Here is a 23,111-nt window from a genome sequence, read left to right as displayed (position 1 = left end):
AAAGACATATACAGACTGAAAGTAAAGAGATGGAAAAAGATATTTCATGCAACTAATAGGGAGAACAAAGCAGGAGTTGCAGTACTTGTATCAGACAAAATATACTTCAAAACAAAGAAAGAAAGTCACAAGAAACAAGGACATTACATAATGATAAAGGGGTAAGTCCAACAAGAGGATATAACTACTATAAATATCTATGCATGCAATGCAGGATCACCAACATATGTGAAACAAATACTAACAGAATTAAAGGGGAAAATAGAATGCAATCCATTCATTTTAAGAGACTTCAACACACCCCTCACTCCAAAGGACAGATCAACCATACAGAAAATAAGGAAGGAGAGAGGCTCTAAACAAAGTATTAGAACAAATGGATGTAACAGACATCTACAGAACATTACAACCAAAAGCAACAGGATACACACTCTTCTCAAGTTTTAACATTAGAAACAAGACAATGATGCCCAGTCTCCCCACTTTTATTCATCACTGTTCTGGAGTCCTAGCCATGGCAATCAGACAACACAAAGAAATAAAACACATCTAGATTTGCAAGGAAAAAGTTAAAACTGTCCCTGTTTGCAGATGACATGATATTGTACATAAAAATCCCTAAAGAATCCTCTCCAAAACTACTAGATCTAATATCTGAATTCAGCAAAGTTGCAGGATACAAAATTAATACACAGAAATCTGTTGCATTCACATACACTAATGATGAGCTAGCAGAAAGAGAAATCAGGAAAACAATTCCATTCACAATTGCATCAAAAAGAATAAAAAACCTATAAGTAAACCTAACCAAGGAAGTGAAAGACCTATATATACTCTGAAAACTACAAGACACTCATGAGAGAAGTTAAAGAAGATACCAATAAATGGAAACACATCCCATGCTCATGGATAGGAAGAATTAATATTGTCAAAATGGCCATCCTGCCTAAAGCAATCTACAGATTCAATGCAGTCCGTCAAAATACCAACAGAATTCTTCAACAAACTAGAGCAAATAGTTCTAAACTTCATGTGGAACCACAAAATATCCCGAATAGCCAAAGCAATCCTGAGAAGGAAGAATAAAGTGGGGGGATTATGCTCCCCTACTTGAAGCCCTACTACAAAGCCACAGTAATCAAGACAGTTTGGTACTGGCACAAGAACAGAGCCAATGACCAGTGGAACAGAATAAAGACTCCAGACATTAACCCAAAAATACATGGTCAATTAATATATGATAAGGGAGCCATGGACATACAATGGGGAAATGACAGCTCTTCAACACCTGGTGTTGGCAAAACTGGACAACTACATACAAGAGAATGAAACTGGATTATTGTCTAACCCCATACATAAAAGTAAACTCAAAATGGATCAAAGACCTGAATATAAGTCATGAAACCATGAAACTCTTAGAAGAAAACATAGGCAAAAATCTCCTGAATATAAACATGAGCAACTTTTTCCTGAACGTGACTCCTGGGGCAAGGGAAATAAAATAAAAAATGAACAAATAGGACTATATCATGCTAAAAAGCTTCTATACAGTAAAGGACACCATCAGCAGAACAAAAAGACATCCTACAGTATGGGAGAATATATTTGTAAATGACATATCTGACAAGGGGTTAACATCCAAAATATATAAAGAACTCAAATACCTCAAAAACCCAAAAAGCAAATAACCATATTTAAAAATGGGCAGAGAATATGAAGGGACAATTCTCCAAAGAAGAAAGTCAGATGACTAGCAGGCACATGAAAAGATGCTCCACATCACTAATCATCAGGGAAATGCAAATTAAAACCACAATGAGATATCACGTCACACCAGTTAGGATGGCCAACAGAGAAAAGACTTGGAACAACAAATGCTGGCTAGGATGCGGAGAATGGGGAACCCTCCTACACTGTTGGTGGGAATGTAAACTAGTTCAGCCATTGTGGAAAGCAGTATGGAGGTTCCTCAAAAAACTAAAAATAGAAATACTATTTAACTCATGAATTCTATTCCTAGGAATTTACCCTAAGAATGCAGGATCCCAGTTTCCAAAAGACATATGCACCCCTATGTTTATTGCAGCACTATTTACAATAGCCAAGATATGGAAGCAACCTAAGTGTCCGTCAGTAGATGAATGGATAAAGAAGATGTGGTACATGTACACAATGGAATATTATTCATCCATAAGAAGAGAACAAATCCTACCATTTGCAACAACATGGATGGAGCTAGAAGGTATTATGCTCAGTGAAATAAGCCAAGTGAAGAAAGACAAGTACCAAATGATTTCACTCATCTGTGGAGGATAAGAACAAAGCAAAAAACTGAAGGAACAAAGCAGCAGCAGACTCATAACCCAAAAATGGACCAACAGTTGCCAAAGGGAAAGGAACTGAGAGAGTAGGTGGGAAGAGAGGGAAAAGGGGAATAAGGGGCATTATGATTAGTACATATAACGTGGACCTTTTTATAAGGTCAGTTCTCCTCTAGATGATCTACAGATTTAGCTTAATCCCAAAAGAAGAGTCTCAGCACAATATCTTTGTGGAAACTGATACCACTTTTAATATTTATATCAAAAGTCAAATAATATTGAATAGTCAACAACAATTTCAAAAAGGAAAAACAGTGTTGGAGGTCCGCACTATCTGATTTCAAGATTTACATAAAGCTACCATGGTAAAGACAATATGTAAATTTGGAAATAGATAGAAACAAAGATAAGGACAAGAGAGAGAAAAGACAGAGATATAGCCAAGCAAACATAGTCAAATGATTTTTGACAAAATTGTATAGTCTTTCCCTTGAAAAGAACATTTGCACATTCATATTTAAAAATATTAATCTTGACATCACACCTAACAAAATGAAATCAAAATGAGGCATAGACCTAAATGTAAGATGAAAAGAAAAAAATACTGTAAAATTTCTGTTAGAAAGCAAGATAAAAATCTTGTAAATATGGGTTAGGAAAAGGAGTTCTTAGATGTGACACCAAGTCCACAATCTAAAAGAGAAAATAAGATAATTTGGATTTTATCAAAATTAATTTTTCTCTGCAAAAGCCACTGTTGGGAAAATGACAGAAGAAAATAAAAACAGAGAGAGAACATAGTTGATGTGCATGTATGTTTATCATCTGTCAGATAACCTTTGCCAGATGTAATTTGCAAATATTTTATCTCTACAGACATGGTAAAATAGCTACAATTAAAAGAGAAGAAACAAAAACTTGCCAATACCAAGTGTTTACACTGTACACTTATCCAGAGATTTCACTCCTAGGTATTTATCTAAGGGAAATATAAAGTTTTGCTCATACAGAGCCTGTACAGAAATGTAACATCTTAATACAAAATCAGCAAAATCTGGAACCAGCCCAAATACTTTTTATCCAGTAAAAGCTTAAAGCAAAAAAAAAAACTGTGGCAAATCCACATTGTTTAGCAATAAAATGTAATGGAATACACACAACATCCTGAAGTCTTCTCAAATAAAGTTTACTAAGTAAAAGAAGCCATAGACAACAATGTATGTTTCCCTTTTTCTCTTATTCTGGACCAGGCATGTAAGTGGTTGCCGGTGTACAGGATTGACAAAAAGGGGTGGCATGAGGGAGTTTTGTGGTTGTGAGTACATGACTTTTTGCATATATCACAGAACTGTATACCATAAAGAAAGTTAGCCTACATAAATTAAAAAATAAATGAGTTGCTTTTTGGTTTATGCTGATATGAATACTCAAGCTTAGGTGAATTAAATAAATACCTGATGCTCAAAAGGTTAACATTTCTGTAAGCCATTCTGCTGTAGACTTTTCTGTGGTTTCTTTTTTATTTCTCTCATGCAAATTATTTTTATTTTATTCTCTTCTTTGCCATTTTTTTTCTGATTACTTCCAGGTTTTTTCACAATGAGTGATTTTGTATCTATTTGTTTTTTTATTCTTGGTTAAATGTGTTAATTCCACTATTGTAAGGAAAATTGAGCTTCTCATTTTTCTTTGTTTTACTTTCACCCCTGCTTTTTAATTACTTTATTGTTATTGCTGCTGTTGCTATGCTTTTGTTTGATTCTTTGTTTATTGTAATTTACTAAATCAGTCTATTTTAATTTATTGAATTGTTTTTTTAATCCCTTTTGAGGAAAATAATTAAAATGACATTTTGCTTTTTAAATAAGAAGGCAACAAAATAATTCTAGGTAATAATAGTGCACATGTATTTATCTTAAGAAAACATACTGTCTTGAATAATTGTATTGTACATTACTGTTAAAAATCTCATAATTCAGAATGATTCTCAATATCTTGCCTAAATTTTTTCCCTAGACATTAATTGAATGATTTAGTGAAATTTTCAATAATATTAGTAGACCAGGATTTTACTTCCCCAACTGATTTTTTCATTATCTAGAAAAAATATGATAAAATGGAAAAATATGCATTTAATGAGAATAGTTATTGTTGATGTCTCTTTCATGTGTTTGTTTCCTTTAAATGTGCTTCTGCAAATTTTCTCAGAATAGTTTTGCCTTCCTCTGATTTCCCTTGTGATTCAATTTTATGTGATTAGGAAACAGCACTCATTTACCGAAAGATGCTAAAGAAGCATAATTTTATCTTCATTCTGTCTTCCTTAGGCAATGTTTTAAGTTCTACAATCTCATTAACTGAAGTACAAGAAAACATGAAACTTTTCAAGTAACTCCTTTAATAGTTATTAGAGGACATCATTTACAAAACAAATATGTAGACTGTTATTTTTCAGCAGCATATCAGACCTATTTATTTTGTTGTTGCGATTTGGTTTTCTAATTTGGCCTCTGCTTTATTATCCCTGCCAAGCCCCATTCCTGTATTCTGTTCTGTTTTGTTAAGGTCCTCTTATTTTAATGTTTCTTACAAGACCAATTTATGAAACATACTTTAACTTCCAAGCAATGAATGACTCAATTCAGTACCTTTCAAAATGTGAGTCAAACACAGGCCATAGAATTTGAATTATTTAATAAAAAATGATTAGATTTCTCTGTAACCCAGGGCATGATTGAGCATATCTGCAGTGAGTTTCAGTGCATGTAAAAATACCTTCAGCACTTGTCATTTCTCTGATCTCTTGCAAAACGAACAATCTACATCTGTGCCGAAAGCTCTTTTCATTAGCCTCTCAGTGATCTGATTCTAATCACTCTTTTCTGCTATGTAAATTATATTTACTATAGATGAAAAATGACATTTTATAATGTTACCAGTTGTATTTCTATAACTTCAGTAAGGCAGTTTATGAAATCATTCACCATACTTTCTTCACATCTTTCAAAACCCCATCCTTTTTGGCATAAGTAGGATAAGGTGGAAAATTATTGTAAGTATATGGTTATTTTCATGGCAAAATAAAATTGTGTAACTTTGCTAAAGCTTTGTATCATTAATTGGGTCATTAAATTTTTATACCCTTATTGATAATAATAATATCAAAATGACATCTGAGGATAGATGGGAAATCAATAGCTTCAATATTTGCAACTACTTGTTCCTTTTCATAGGTAACAAATGTTTGAATATCAAACATCTTTGATCACTTTTAATGATGTCGGGCATATATGAAAGCTCAAAAATATTGTAGAAAGAGAAGGGGAATGTGGAAATTTTATTTTGATAGTGTTGAATCTGAAACTTCCAAAGCAGTTTCATTGGTTTTCAGTCACTTTTTGATGACCCAACCCTTATAATAATCTTACAATTGTATTGTCTTCTCATCCACCATAAAATTTTTACTTTGATACTGAAAATGTTAATTATTAACTCTAAGTTCCTCAGTCTGATTGTGTACATGTTACCATTCAATAATATTAGTTTATTCAATCTATAACACAGTTACCTAAAAATGGTTAGAGAATCAAATACTCATTGTTAATGAAAGCATTGCATTCAGTAGTTCTTTCTGAACTAAATTTATATCAGTTTATCTCTTGTTAAAACAAAATGAAACTGCAGTGCATCCCTATTCCCTAGATTAATTATTACACTTCTCTTTGACCAAAGAAACCTTGACTAATAAAATAGCCATTGGTCCAAGAACTGGGATGCACAAGTCACAAATGAATGCCAGGTATTTCAAAAGGTTTTGTTGAAAGCAATAATTTATAGTATTCTATATAAAAATGAAGAGAGAGAAGTGGTTTGGATAGCTAAGCCTGGACAAAAACTGGTAAAAATAATGAAATTGTTCATGAAAAAATTAAAAACAACAAAATTGGTAATTTATTTAAACATCTCTGCATGTAAAATAAGGCCAGATGAAAATTTTGGTAACTTTCTGAAGTCAATATATTTGCCTTGCTGTTGATATAATTTGTAATTATTGCTTTGGATTTTGTGTATTTACTGGATGCTTTAGTGCCATCAGAGTTATGTTTTGGGTGAAGGACAACTAACTCTCTTTTTCCTATTTCCTGAGCAATTGTGTCAGCCTGACTCTGCCATTAGGGGTAGCCCCAATGGGATATGTATGATAAGAATGAAGGGAAATTTGATCCCTTGAGCCATGTTCTAACATCATTCCTTTACTATTGTGCTGAGAAGGAGCAAAAGGAGAGAGGGAATTAGTGTAAAGACAGGGGGGAAAAAATAGGTAAATTGCAGTACAGAGCAGATTCTTCTGCTGTTGAGTCTTCAGGACATGTAAAACTGAACAAAAGCCATTGTTCAGTTAAAAATCACTATCACTTTTAATATTTAGTCTTATCTCTCAAAGGAGAGATATTGAATGAAAGGAGATGGTGAATATATTTGGGTACCGAGGTGCATTTTTTGCTTTTATCTGGCTTTGAGTGGCTATGGTCAGTACTAAAATCTATAAGCCTAATATATTCTAACACTGTTCTAATATAACAAGAAAATAGCAAGAGGGAGTACTGAAAAGATGGGAACAGGAGAGAGAGCATAATTTATACATCAAAGCTAATAGTAATAACTTTAAAGGTTTGAATTTAGCTACTAAAAGAAAAAAATTGGATTATGATAAAATAACAAAGCTGCACCTATTTTTTTTAACAAAATTCTCAACAAAAAGTATGCACACCTTTTGGCATATATCAGAAACTAATATATTGAAAGACAAAAATGTAGAGTGCCTAGAAGATTTGTGTAACACCTAAGAAGTTTGTGCAATACCAACAAGTACTTTGCTATGACAAATTTATATTGCACTCTGCTTTCAAAAAAATATATAGTATTTAAAGATATATAGCACATCTTCAGAAGTCAGTACTTAATGGATGGCAAAGCATCTCAAAAATATTAAAATCAATAACATATATTCTCTAATAAATTCAGTTATGTTGGGAATTGTAAAGATGTGGCCAAATATCATCAATAAACTTGAAATCTATTAAAAGTGTTACTAGGCAAATTGTGGGTGTGAATGAGTATATCACGAAGACCTTAGAACTGAAAAGTATTGCACATGCTATATAAAATCATGAGACCAGCAAATGTAATGACACTTGAAGGTATTACTATAACCTAAGCCCATTGTTCAAAAAATGGTTAAAAATCACAAGATTGAGTCATTAACTGAAGAAGCTAGAAAAATAACTGTATATCCCTCCAAAATAATAATGACAATAGCATAAAATAGTGGAATAGAAATAGAAATAAAAGACAACATTGAAAGGATGTGTAACAGCCCTTCTTTTAGAAGACTATAAGACAGAAACATATCTAACCTGAAAAAGAAGAAAACAGAAACAAGAAAATGTGAAAAAAATTACATTAGTAATGGCAAAAATGACATAGATACAAATATGTTGATTCTCAGAAAATCTTTGCACCAATAAATGTAAAATATATTTGGGGAACTTTAAAGAAAAGTCAATACTATCAAGTAAACTTAACATAAAACAAAATTTTAATAAACCAATGATGGCAAAATGTGTGTGTAAGACAGTGAAAGGGGGGAAGCATTTAGTTCTTTACAATAAAGAATGCTCTTAACTTTGGGTTTTTCACAGATGTCCTTTATGGGTTTGAGGAATTTCTCTTTCCTCCCTAGTTTGTTGATTATCTCTATGATGAAGACGTGCTCCATTTTGTCAAATTTTTTTTTTCAGTTATTGAGATGATCATGTGGGTTGTGCCTTTCATTCTGTTGGCATGGTGAATTGCAATTGATTTTCAGATCCTAAACCAGCCTTCAAGTCTAGGGATTGTCCTCTTGGTTATTATGCATTATTTTTTTATATATATTGCTAGATTCTATTTGCTAGTATTTTACTGAGATATTACTCTGTCCCTATTCATAAGATATACTGATCTCTAGTTTTCTTTTTCTGTCATGTCTTTATCTGGTTTTGGTACTAGGGTAATACTGGCTTCATTGATTGAATAGTGTTCTTTCCTCTAATAATTTTGGAAATGTTTGGGAAGGATTGTATTACTTCTCCTTTAAATGTTTGGTAAAAATCACCAGTGAAGCCATGTAGGACTGTTTTTTCTTTGTGGCTAGTTTTGTTTCTTTATTATTAATCAAATACCAAATTAAATTTGCAGGGATTCTTCTGGAGGCAAGTCTTTGAGTTCTCTCCTTTGTTTTGTTTTGTTTTTCTTACTTCGAGAAGGCTTTAGCTGTCTCTCCATAGTTCTTTTTGGCAAACTACCTGAACTATGGTTTAAGTTGTATCTTTCATGAAGCTACCACTCTTCCTTGTTTTACAGCACTAAATTCTCAATAACTCCATTGTTTTTGAGAGCACCATTATACTTGAACTTCCCACACACTGTTTTAAATAAAATCAATTCCTTTGGGAAATTTTCAAAGCTATTTTATGCCCTGGCTTTTCCTCTGAGTAGAATCTCTAATCTGTTCTGGGAAAAATGGAAGTTCCTATGGCCAGGATCTTCAACTCACCCTAAACTACCTGATGATGTAATTTGCCTACTGCTAGGCTAATGCTTCCCCACCCTAGCCAATAAGCTATTATTGACTAAGTAGTCACTATATAAAGAGCTCTGCCCAGTGCTCTGCGCAGAGGTAGAGACAAGGTGGATGCAGACATGATCCTAGTGCTCAATCTACTGCTGTGAGAATAAAGATATCCTAAACCTTTTTACCTCAAGAACATTCTTTTGTCATTTCTAGGTCTCACAGAATTCACAGTGAACTTACCTGGAGCTGAAACCCTCAGGCCAGACCACCATAGTTCTGGAAATGAGGCAGAGACCGTGGCACACATCTTTCTGAGTGTCATCTTTACTTTAGATGCAAGGTACTTGGTGGGGGCTGTAACCTATGGTCTTTCTATCTTGTGTTCCCTGGCATAAATACTCCACTCTACAAACAAGCTATTGGGATGTGGGTGGTAGACGCCTTGTAATTTGTTACAAACAGCTGTGCCTGAAGAAGCATATGTGTTCGATTTAGATGAATAGATATGTAGATGGGTAGACAGGTAGATAGTAGTATTTTAACTATTCTAACACTTTATATGGGAATTCTACTTCCAGGGTGGTAGTGTGAGATGCTCTGTGAAGTGAAAAAACATAAGTGGTCATATTTGAATCAACAACCATTTACAGTCTCTGGAAATTGTCCTAAGGCCACACAGTGAATGAGGAAACATACATTTTAGAAAATTTACTAAATTCTTGCTATTAGGAACAGCAAGAGCCAGTGTCATTTGAACCATGATTCACCCCCTCCACAGCGCATCCCCCAAGTTCAACTTTATTGAACCTCCACTCAGGTAAGTACAATGAAAAACACAGAGCTCTCTCCCCCTAACTATGGTATCCTCCTGGGAGAACTGGGTTTCTTATTAGACCTTTATCCATTATTTTTTTGCTTCTGTTTTAATTAACAACTAAATATATTTTTGCATTTTCTATGTTTTAAAGTCTATTTTATTATTTTCACACCGTTCTGTGTTGTAAATTATATATATATATGGTTATTCATATGATACCATGTGTGTATATATATATATGTATATATATATACATATATATATATATACACACTGCATCTTATCTGCATTCTTAATTCATATTTATCCTTTACATTTAGGTGCTTTTTGTTTTGCCTAATTTTATACATGATTATCTTGACAATATTTTTATTTTGTGTTTCCTTTGAGTCAAGTTGGTAGTAGATAGAAAATATTACCCTTTATATGCTAAATTACATTTTGCCAAGATCCCAACTTTAAAAATCAGGTCTTATATTAGCAGCTAATATATGTGTAACCCTTTTCCATAAGGTCTGGCAAGAGAAAGTCAATATTCAGAAATTAGCTTTTTGTCCATGATGATACGTTATACAATCTTTAATACAATAATCTACTTAGTTGTTACTCCACAGCCTTTTCTGAAACTGACTTTCTATCACCTCCCATTTGCTAGAAACATAGGTAATGTGTATGAGATTCAGCCTCTAGCAGTGACTCTGTGTTTGAATTGAACTAAGGTAATAGTGATATTTGAAAGTGCTATTCAATGAAGATTCTATTAACTCTCTAAAATGCTCTTATTGATTTAATCATTAGTGGCATTAGTTTCTAAAAGTCAATTCTCCACTGTAGTGAAGGAGGAAAACTTTAGTTGAGTATTTGACATTTTTCTCCCTCCTTTATCTAAAGAATGTTGAGTGTTTTCAGATGTTATTCATTTGCATAAGAAATTATTTTGAAAATTAAATATCATTTCAATACAAAATTATATTTGAAACACTATATATTACATAAAAAAAGTTTTCAGGCAAAAATTCTTCTCTGAAATGGATTTAAGGTTTTCAGCATATTCATGTTATCTGATCATCTACAATCCTTTTAACTGTCAAATATTAATTGTTAGTCCCAGAATCATTCATCATATTCTTCCTTTTATATTTATTTGTAAATATGTTTCATCTCTCTTACTACATGATAATTCTTTTATGTCAGGCAAGTATTACTAGCCCTTTATTTCACTAGAGTCATAAAATAATGCTGTGCACATGTTACAGATAACCAATATTTCTTAAATTTGATTAGAAAGAATGAATTCATTTCAAAATGAACAGTTTAAACAGACATCATAACAAACTTAGATTCTGATAGCTTTATTCTGTTTTTTGCCTTTCCAGTTGGTTAAAAGTATTTTAAAGTGTATGAAAAGGGACATTTTAATAAAGATAGAAAACCTATATAGTATATGGATTTCATTTTTGATAAGGGATCTGATAAAGAGATGCTGATTCATTGTAGCCAAATAAAATATCCTCAAAATTAAAATGTAATTTGATCACATATAATTTATTATGGATAAAAATGTTATGAAATATATAGGAATGTAAAAAGTTTTGAAAGAGTTACCACATGAGATGATGTCACTGTGTTCTAAGGTTACCTGTGAGGGTGTCTCTCTCTTAAGTCTTTTCAGCTGGAAGAGACTATAATAAAGAGAGCATGCACATGAATTTGTTACTAGAAGCAGTCAAAGAGATTTATGGTGAAGAAAATGTATGCCACATATATATAATGGAGATTATAGATTATATGTCAATATTAAATATAGATGCATACATATGAAGTATAAATGCAAATCTTGAAATTGCTGTTCAGTAAATTATCTCAATCTAGGAATATATGTATAGGAAAGCAAAATGAAATATGGAGTTGGTTAGCATTTAATGGGAGTAGTGAAATTTAGTATAACAATATTATTGGTCAATGTCAAAATTCACAAAAATGCACAAACTGATTTTTCTTCTAGAAATCTACCCTATAGAAATATTCACATGTATGCTCTATATAACACCCCCTACACACGCCCTTAGGTAATACCTCTCCAGTTGGACTCTTGGCTTGGTCTTATCTCTTCCCTTGTTTAGTAGGATATCAGCAAAATAAGGCAACCAGAGAATGTAAAATAATTCTGTACTGGGACAGTTTCCCTCTTGCTGATGAAGTCTCTCCTTTTACTCACTGAGCTAGCCAAAGCAAGTTTGTTGAATAATGAGAGACCAACAAAGAGTAGTTCCAGACATCCCAGTTACCCCAGCCTTTTCAGCTTATAACCCACACAGGAGTCAGATGATTCAGCCCACCCAGCCAAGCCAACCAGCCCTAGGTTAGGCAACTCAGGCTGAAGGAATGCCCAGCCAACACACTGAATTATGAGAAATAATAAATGCTTGTATTTGCAGGGCTGGGAGGACACTAAGACAGTTACAACTGATATATACATTTCCCATCACTCTGCATTTTATTTTGCCCAATTTCCACCTGGTTGTTATTTTAGATGTGACACAGGCATGACAAAGACAAGACTGAATTCCAAGATCAGATACCACTCATACAGGCTGGCTGGTGCTGTGTTAGTCACTTGGGCGTGTTGTTCTAATTTAACTCTAACTGTTAGATCAGTTTCTTTATCTTTCAAAATATAATTAGGCCAGGAAATCTCTCACACCATGCTTGTTTTAAAAATAATAATAATCTGATTATCATTTACTGCTTGCTAAAAGGAGTATTAGGAGAGAATATAAAAGAGAAATATTTCAGTAGCAGCAATCCAAATGTGATATCAAATGTTGGTACTGATATTTCATACTGTATATGCTTGCATATTCATTCGTATTGGATGACTTTTATATTGAGAGAGAATGTTTCCTAATTTGTCAACAAATAGTTTGATATATATACATTTACTCTAGTATCTGGAATTTCAGTGGCATCTTTAAGGACCTAACTGTAACAGAATGTATTAAAATAAATATTAAAAAGATATGATTAATTTTTATTTTTTAGGTTGATATGTTATTCAGATAACATGTGTGGAGCCACCATTCCCAAAAAGATGTTTTTACCATTGGCATTATTAATACATAAGTGTTGCTAATGACAAGACTATTGTTGAAAAGTTTCTGGAGGAGGAATCCTTGATGTATCAGAGAGGGTCCAACAGCAAACAGCAAACTCCATTCTGGTTATTTTGAACAGAGAGAGATTTGATGCAGGGAACTGGGTGCTTACAAAATTCCCTTTCATTTTCAGATACTTTAGTTCTTTGTCAGAATGATTGGATCTTTTTAAAATACTATCTCATTTTTTACTAGGGGAATAAAACTTATTTTACATTTTTCAATATGTATTTACCCTGTGCATTTTTTTTTCATCTATTTAGGTGAAGTTTTTCTGTCCTATGTCTGCATTTTTTCATCACAAAGGCACTTTTTTCTTTCCCCTTGAAGTGTGTTCTTCTTTTTTATTATAAGCTCAGTTCATGTGGGTTTCTTTGGTTAGTTGTTTTTTGTTTTGATGGGTTCTTCTATTTTTATTGGACAGATTTTTTTTTATAGAGTAGATTTAAATTTCTTTCTGCTCTCACAGGAGAGTTTAACAATTCTGGACCACTTTATGTTAAATTCCCACATTTTGGATACCTGTTCATGTGGGTGGAATAAATTTTGATTCACTATCTTCTGCACAGATTTGAGATTTTGAATCCTCAAGTTTCTTTTTCTGTGTGTGTGTGTGTGTGTGTGTGTGTGTGTGTGTGTGTGTGTTTCCCCCTGGAGCTCTGTGGTTATTGTACACCTCCTTCTGCTTCACCATGCCCACAGAGCAGGGATATTTTAGTTCTTATTATAGTAGTGTATTTTGGAGTTCCAATATTTATGGAGGATTTTAGTTGTCATTCTGACTTCTCCTGGCCCATGGTTGAGTCTGTTGTCACTGTGTGTACTCAAAATTCCTACCTCCAGTTCTCAACTCCTTGTCACCATGATGTCAACTTCCAGCTTACTCACCTCTGAGTTTCCAATTTGTTAATTATACCTAAACGTTTTAGTGACAAATTATTTTAAATAACATTCCATTTGTTTGTGGATGGAGAAGGCATCACCTTATTTTTCCATGTTATAGAAAGTTATCTTACTTGCTTTGAAAACATTATATAAATGTAAAACATATCAGTATATAACTTATTTTTTTCTATATTTCCAGTATATACCTTTAATTTGAAGTTGCATTAGTATCAGCATGTCAATTCAATGCATATTAAGGAAATTCAAATCTGTGTCTAGAATTTTGAACAATCAATTGCAATAACAAGTATATTGGCCCTGACTTCAAAGTGATTAATCTAGATAAATTATAACATATATAGCATATAACATAAACCTATACATTTTTATGTCTTTTGATCTTTATCTACCACTTTTCAATTTTTCAAATCATATAGAATAAAATTTAAAAATTAGTCCATCTCCCGTACAAGTCTATAAGTTGTGAATTAGCCCCATTTGAACATTTTTGAGTAAAAGAAAATTCATAATTCTGCCATATTATACATTTTACTGTTGGTTGGCTCTCATTCTGAAATTCTCATAATTATATGCTTTCCTACAACACTCATCCTAATTCTACTCACCCCATAAAAAGGAGTGAATCTTTTCTGTCCTAAATAAATAATATTCACATATTTGGAGAAAACACACTTCATTCCAAATTCCTAACCCTTTCTCATATTCTATCATAACATGAGATAACATGCTCCCAAAGTTTAACCAACCTGGTCACTTGTCCACTTCTTTTGAGTTACTTTCAAATTTCAGTATCTAAAATAAAGAACTCTGGGGGTAGCTCAGTCTACAAAGAAAGTGATTTTACCTTCTTGAAGCAGATGCTATATCAAATCACATTAAACTTGCATTTTCACTTTCACTGGCTTTTCATTTGGATAAGCTATGTCCATTCCTGAACCTTGTTCTCTCATACCATTAATCTTAATGCTAAAATATTTCCCTCACTCTCTCTCCCTGTTTAATACTTATCCTGTGCTTCATCAAATGAAACAATAGTAGTGAAACATGATTTACTTGTAATTCTGGCTATGTTCTCTTCTGCACGATGTCCTCCATATTTTTTAATTGAACTTTTATTTGCAAACTATTTCTACCCACTCTGAGTTTTTATTTTTCTCAAAGTGATTTAATCTAATTAGAAAGATTATCTTAATAAAATTACTCTAACTGCTGAAATTGATTTTAAAAGATAATAATAAATTGCCATTTCACTTCTAATCCCATATTATTGCACCAGAATTATGTCTAGAACCTATATTTATGACTTCCTGATCTTGCAATTGATTATTTCAATTTATTATTATTATTATTATATTCACTACTTTTATTAATTGTATTATTTTATGTCTTTAAAAACACAATTTAGTTTGAATTGTATTTTTGAGCATATGAAGTTAGCAAAACTATAAAATAATTCAGGTTCTTAATGCTGCTATCATTTGTTCACATAAAATACTGTTCATTGTAAGACATATTTTTGAAATCATTCATTGTAAGACATTGAAACCAATAGTAAAAGTATGATGTCCTCGCAATTCTAGTGATTTGATCTTTCATTAGAAGGGATATGAACATGGGCCGAACCAAATTATTTTTCTACCATATAAAACTTTTTACAAGGAAATGAACATCATGTTATTTTTCAAATTATACATAACTAGTGCTTCTGTTTCTAACACAGTTCATATAACTTAGAATTAGAAAAAAGATTGACTACCCTTATAGGGTGGGCTTTGAGGTAGAGCCATATTTATATTGAGTAGCACCTGCTGCCTAGTAACTTAGATAATTATAGAAGAGCAGGTTTCAGAGAACAGAAGGAGGTCTTTGTGTACTATCTGCAGACTAACTACAGAATGGTATATTTATAGTTCTCTTTAGAAATCAATTTCCTAATCAAGAGATTAGTTTATAGTAAGGACTCTCAGTCATTTCTAGAAGGATATTAATACTGGACCTATATTTCAGTTTTATTTATTATAATTATTAAAACTAGGCATACCTGGCCTAAAACATACTTTTCTGATCAAGCATACCTTCATATTTAAGCAATTTAGGTTTTCATAAGTTATTTGATTCAGTTCATTGGAAAAAGAGTTAAATTAGCTTTAGAATATCCCTTTCTAGAGAAGCATGTGACTAGATGCAAAACTTGAAACTATAAATTAATCCTGTCATAAGTTATTTCCTTTGGAGGTTCAAAAAAAAAAGACAATTTGTGCATCTCCTCAAGAAAGGGAAACAAAAGCAAAATGAACACATGGGACTACATCAAACTAAAAAGCTTCTATATGGCAAAGGACACCATCAACAGAACAAAAAGACATCCTATAGTATGGGAGAACATATTTGTAAATGACATATCCAACAAGGGGTTAACATCCAATATGTATAAAGAACTCACACACCTAAACATACAAAAAGTAAATAACCCAATTAAAAAATGGGTGGAGGATATGAAGAGACAGTTCTCCAAAGAAAAATTTCAGATGGCCAACAGACACATGAAAAGATGCTCCACATCGCTTGTCATCAGATAAATGCAAATAAAAACCACAATGAGATATCACCTCCCACCAGTAAGGATGGCCAGCATCAAAAAGATTAACAACAACAAATGCTGGAGAGGATGTGGAGAAAGGGGAACCCTCCTACACTGCTGGTGGGAATGTAAACAAGTTCAACCATTGTGGAAAGCAATATGGAAGTTCCTCAAAAAACTCAAAATAGAAATACCACTTGACCTGGGAATTCCACTCCTTGGAATTTACCAAAAGAATACAAGTTCTCATATTCAAAAAGACATATGCACCCCTATGTTTATTGCAGCACTATTTACAATAGCCAAAATATGGAAGCAGCCTAAGTGTCCATCAGTAGATGAATGGAAAGAAGAGGTGGTACATATACACAATGGAATACTACTCAGCCTTAAGAAAGAAACAAATCCAACCATTTGCAACAACATGGATGGATCTGGAGGATATTATGCTCAGTGAAATAAGCCAGGCAAAGAAATACAAGTGCCAAATGATTTCCCTCATTTGTGGAGTGTAACAATGAAGTAAAACTGAAGAAACAAAACAGCAGCAGACTCACAGACTCCACGAATGAACTAGTGGTTACCAAAGGGGAGAGGTGTGGGAGGGCAGGTGGGGAGGGAGGGAGAAGGGAATTGAGGGGTATTACGTTTAGTACACATGATGTGAGGGGTCATGGGGAAAACAGTGTAGCACAGAGAAGCAAATAGTGAATCTGTGACATTGTACTACACTGATTGACAGTGACTGCAATGGGGTATGAGTGGGGACTTGATAATATGGGTAAATGTAGTAACCACATTATTTTTTCATGTGAAACCTTCATAAGAGTATATATAAAAAATAACAATTAAAAAATTTTTTAAAAAGACAATTTGTGAACTCTGCCTATTAAAGACTAGAAATTTGTGACACTATTTTAATATTACATATTTTACAGATTTGAGGAATGATTTCCAAAAAAAATTAATTAAATTCTCAGGTTATAAACAATTGCATGGTAAACTACTGCCTGTCATATATGAAGTGGTTAACAATATATAGAAATGAATAAGTATGGCTTGCACATAATTACTGGATGTTTAAGTATCTATTGTCTACAGAAAGAGTGAAGACCATATGTAATAAAAGGTATGAAAAGACACTGAATTACCCACTGTTGGCTTTTACTGATTTCAGTCAATGGTGCCATCCATATGAGTGACCCATGGGTGGGGGTGTTATAATGAGGGTTTGTGGGTGTGTCCAAAAATGTCAAGGTGTCTCATATTCACATTCTTCCTGGGAGTATAGTAGATTGCAACGGTGGTACCAATTCTGCCCTTCCATCAACTAATATTTAATAAATACTGTCTATGCAGTAGGACTCATGCATCAAGAAGGAGACCTAATAAGGACAGTTTTACCATGAAGTTTATTCTTGTGTAAAATATTTTCTCTGGCTAGGATCACAGCACAGAGGGGATCAGGAATGAGATGGCAGGTGATGCAGCAATCACAGTAGTGTTCCTCAGGACTCGATGAGGGGCCCATTGAAGGGGTTCCAATTAGTAATATAAGTCATAATAAGTATGTCCTTGTCCTTCAGCCCCACAATGCACTTCTTCCCTCTGCATCCAGGATGCTTCAAAGGTGGATGTGCAAAATGCAACTAGCCACTGAGGAAATCTGTCTGTGTGCTAAGCTGCTCAGGACCTGTGTATCTGTGTTCATCCTTTCTGCCCTCAGGCACCCCAGCAAACTTTGGACCTTCACTTGAGAAGTTGTAGAATGCTGTAGCTGCAGCTCCAGCTGTCTCATGCCTCCTTGTCTTTGTCTAATGAGGCTAAATGATGTTGTACACTTGAGCTCATTAGTCATAACCGATCTCTATTCAGATTGACTAAGCTATATCACTTAATGTTTAAAATGATGTTGGATGAATCATTTAAAAGTGCCTAATAATAATAGTATCTATCTCAGGTTTGTGACAAGGCTTAAATAATTGCATATAAGAACAAAGAAAAAGCTGAAGGAACAAAACAGCAACAGACTCACAGAACCCAAGAATGGACTAACAGTTACCAAAGGGAAAGGGACTGGGAAGGATGAGTGTGAAGGGAGGGATAAGGGGGAAAAAGGGGCATTATGATTAACACACATAATTTGGGTGGGGCTATATGGGGAAGGCAGTACAACACAGAAGATACAAGTAGTGATTCTATAGCATCTTACTACGCTGATGGACAGTGTGACTCTAATGGGGTATGTGATGGGGACTTGATAATGGGGGGAGTCTAGTAAACATAATGCTGCTCATGTAATTGTACATTAATGATACCAAAAAAAAAGTGTAATGTGCCTTGCATTCAATGAGGACTTATAAGTGATATATGAATTAGTAGAAATAGAAATATAGACACATGAAAATAGAAAGATCTAAAGGCATTTTTGTAGCATTATCTATATTCATGTTTACTATTACTTCTTGATCAATAATATTTCCCAAAATTGTATCTAGCTACAGTTTTCAAAGTATTGCTGGATGCTTGCTGGAGTTATTCTGTAAAAAACATACCCACACTGATGGACAGTGACTGTAATGGGGTTGCGGGGGGAACTTGGTGAAGGGGGGGAACCTAGTAAACATAATGTTCCTCATATAATGGTAGATTAACGATACCAAAAAAAAAAAAACTCACCCATATGAATCTTGGGACAAAAAGTTAGTTGGCTCCTTCTGTGAGCTGAACCTCAGCAAGTAGACAGAGCAGCTGATGAGTAGATGCAGTTACATGGTCATAATTCCCCTCCATGAAAATCACACTTTTCAAAATTAATTTTTCTTCCCATTAAAAGCAAGTAGAAAAGCATTGTTATATATGATTTTTTATGAAATATTTCATTTTAAATCTATTAAAATATAGTGTTAAGCAGCATGAAGAAATGTGCTTAAAAAGAAGTTTATGTGATCAAATTTCAGTAAGTTGAAAAAAATCAGCAGATGTTTTTGTGAATAACAAACTCTTATACACATTTAGTTCTTGATACTAATACACTTTCACCCCAAATTTAATGTAAATCTTTAGGAAAGATTCATAATTGAGCATAAAGGAGACAGATTATTTTGTGTTACTTATAATGCATTTGTTAAAAAATAGTTCACTCCTTTCACTTGTATTTAAGGGACAGAATATACAAATGAAAGTACTAAAATTTTACCGTATTAGAAAAATTAAGCTATACATTAAGTCTTTACATGTTTCTCTATTAACAAATGCCAAATAGCATGTTGTTGAAGTTTTTCACAGTCATAGATTTTAAGTGGCATATGTAGACTATATATATCTTGGTATTAGAATTTCTGTTCACTTTGTGTTATCTCTGCTCTTTTTAGATTTAAGTTCTGTAAATGTCTGACAATTCCATATGTGAAAAAGACTCAAAATTTGTATCTTCTGTCTGTTCATATATTCTGTAACAACCTGAACTCTTATTTTTTCTTCTTAAAAGTTCTGGAATAAATATGAATTGTAATTTAGTAGAAACCATTTTACTCTAGTGGATTACATTTCTACACAAAGTATTGCCTCACATGTATGCTTTTTCTAAATCATGTCGACTAAGAAATTCAGTCACACCTGAGATATGATTACATTTCTTGATGTGATTTTTTTTTTTTACAGAGGCTGTATTTTGTAGTCACACTTTGATCAAAAGCCAGGATTTGGTCTTAGCTGCATTTGTCTGGATTCTTTGCATTGTAAGCCCAGAATAATATTAACACAACTGGCTTAAAGAACAAGAGGAACAACGCTACTTTTTGTTCCTATTTATAGGGGGTTTTTGGATAAACAAATAGCATAATTCTTATTGCAAATAAATATTGCTAAAGAGGAACAACCAAACGGCATGCTGAATACTGACATTATGCAGTGCAGGCCACTGTTGGGCTTTCTCTTAGTGAAATTCCACCGCCATTCAAGCATTACATTTTCTAGGTCTCCCTTGGAATCATTTTACCATTTTAATCAATCTCCTTATTGTTTTCACTTCATTCTGCACGTGGTCTATTTCTCCTTTCGATCTAATGTTATCCTAGAGTAATATAATTCATCTTCCACCTATATACTGATGAATCTTCATAGACATTTCTATCCTTGAGAACAGGGATGATTTCCTTTTAGTCTTTCCTCCCATCTTTCTTTGATGGAATATGCTCCCTGCTCAGTAATATTCATTACATTGAACTAAAGGGAATTGAAATCTAACTAGCCCACAAACCCTTTTCTCTCCCTCTGCTTCAGACTTATTTATACATTGAACTGTGTGTTGTGCACATCCACATAAATGTTCCACAGACATTTCAGTCTCAACTTATTCAAAGCATCTACTTTTACCCTGTCTTTCAAATCACACTCCAGACTTGTTATGCCTGCATTTCCTCTATTGCATTAAATTTAAGATCATCTATACAATCAGCTTTTATCGCTTACTTTCTGTATCTGATAAAACATTGATTCCTTGAAATTTCAATCCCCATATATCAAATCCATTCCCCTTCCATTTAGTTACATGTATCATAAATAAGACCCTGACATATTTCATTTGCAATAATCTCTAAACAGTGTCTAGTCCTAAATCATCTCAAACATCTCAGTAGCAAGACTATCAGATCTTAAGTATCTATCTTACCATGTTTCCCTACTTAAAAAAAATTTGAATTACTGACTGAAATAGTTAGGATAAATATAAGGTGAATTTACTCAGTTCCCCGTGACCTGTTTTAATAAAGTACTGAGTGTCTATGGGGTCAGGCTGCCTGGATTTTTAATCCATCTCTTCTGCCATTAGCTTTGTGACACTGTTCAAGTCACATGACTATTCTAATCCTTGGTTTCCCTATCCATAAAACTGGTATAATAATATACTTGAGGATCACCTCAAGCATTGTCTAGAAGATTTAATGAATGATCCGTGTAAAGTGCTTAGAAGACTGTCAGTCACAAGAAAATACTGAGCAAATGTTAGCCACAAGAAAACACTGAACAAATGTTAGCTCTTATCATCTGCCCTCTTTTATTAGGTGGCCTTGTTGGACTTTCTACTGTCTACTAATCCTTAAAAGCTCGGGTATGTATCAGTTTCACAAAAACTAAACACATTTGTGTTCTATCATAATACATGTCACATTATATATAAAAAAAATCTCGTTAAGCATCTGCCTGCCTCATTGAAGGAGCCAAGAATAAGTCTACTTCTCCTTCATGTCTCTCACACCCAGAAGAGTGACTAGTAAATTGTGGCTTTTTTAATTTAATGCTTCCTGAACAGAACTAAAATGATTCTATATTCCCCAGTCCTCAACAGCTTGAAGATAAAAATAGAGACTTGAAAGAATCACAGACATTTTGAAGTTTATTTTCACTTACTCTTCAAAAGTTCCAATTCTTTCAAGTCGTTATGAAATAGAAGATATTATCTTCTTCTCTGAAAAATTGTCCTTTTGGCTATTCAATGGCACTGGCCACTTTCCTCTGTCCATCTGTATCATTATGAGTTACCACAGTTACTCAGAGAAGCAGCTATGTTGCTGAAAGAAAAATTGCTGCAGATGAATTATGGAATCCATACTATTTTTTAAAATATTTGAAATAATAAGGACTGATATTTCTACAGAAAATGGTTATACTTGATTTTCTCTCTTTTCAAGTAAAACGACACTAATGTGAGCTGACTGATGTTCTTGCTGCCTTTGAACATGTGGCTACAATTAGCTATTGTCAAATATCAACAGAGTTGTTGCATATGTATATCAAAGTTTTTGTGTCTTCTGTTGAAGCTGTTGCTGATTCTTTTACTGGTGTGTTGCATTCATGATACTATAGAAATTCTAGAAAATTTCCTTTCTCTGCTTTGTGAATGTGTGTGTCTGTGTTATTGCAAACCACATGCCATTTTACCACACTATGAATCATTAAAGACTAGACAGAAAATAAATGAGAGAAATAAATAATGATGTACAAATATTTCTAAACTTCCCCTAAAACCTGGTCCATGTTCCATGAACCAAACTGAAATTCTTTACTGTAAGTTTCCATAGCTCCTTATGCAAATACAGCATTGTTGAATCAACCATTGTTTTCACTCAGGTGTATATTGTATAAACAAAACTTTTGCTCATTTGAGAGGCATTAATAACTAATAAGTGATAGGTAATTACATCTGTCATACTTGGATTCCAAACTCACTACTTGGCTATAAATAGAATATTAAGAAATTAGTGATATGGCTTATTATATGAATTCTAGACACAAATCATGTTTTTTGTCAGTTTGTAGGACATAAAAAAGTAAAGAACAATATGCCAAATTAACTTATATTTTGGGAAAAAAATGTGAAGGTGTAGAATTAACAATTTAACACTGCATGTAATAACTAAAACAATAGGTACAGCAAGTGGTATTGAACTTGAGAAAGGGAAAGTTTCTAAAGAGCACATGTGGTAGTAGGTAATGTGATATATGTATTCATAAATCTAGGGAAAAAAATAATGCAGTTATATTGAACCTATAAACTAAATGTTATTTTATTCCCAGCAGCCCAATGCATTGTCAAAAATGATCCCAATTATTATAAATCAGAAAAATCCATATCTGGACGGAGGAAAGAAAATACCTGTATCTTCAAAGCAATAGACATATTTCTAGTTAGTAACCATACCATTCTAAATATTAG

At 33.2% G+C, this 23,111-nt stretch overlaps 1 long non-coding RNA gene across 2 annotated transcripts in view; it reads left to right on the top strand.

Annotated features, from left to right (window-relative positions):
• Nucleotides 1–9,803, top strand: part of LOC118969171 (uncharacterized) — a 322,524-nt gene extending 312,721 nt beyond the window's left edge. For both annotated transcript variants that reach the window (XR_005057087.2, XR_005057086.2), the window contains exons 3-4: nucleotides 9,151–9,277; nucleotides 9,667–9,803. This is a non-coding gene — a long non-coding RNA (uncharacterized lncRNA). The remainder of the gene's footprint in view (nucleotides 1–9,150; nucleotides 9,278–9,666) is intronic.
• The last annotated feature ends 13,308 nt before the right edge of the window (nucleotides 9,804–23,111 follow it).

This window comes from Manis javanica, chromosome 1 (assembly GCF_040802235.1).
Source record: "Manis javanica isolate MJ-LG chromosome 1, MJ_LKY, whole genome shotgun sequence".
In the NCBI taxonomy this organism is placed as follows: Eukaryota; Metazoa; Chordata; class Mammalia; order Pholidota; family Manidae; genus Manis; species Manis javanica.
Note: the sequence above shows the minus strand (reverse complement) of the source record. Positions and strands in the feature narration are given on the sequence as shown.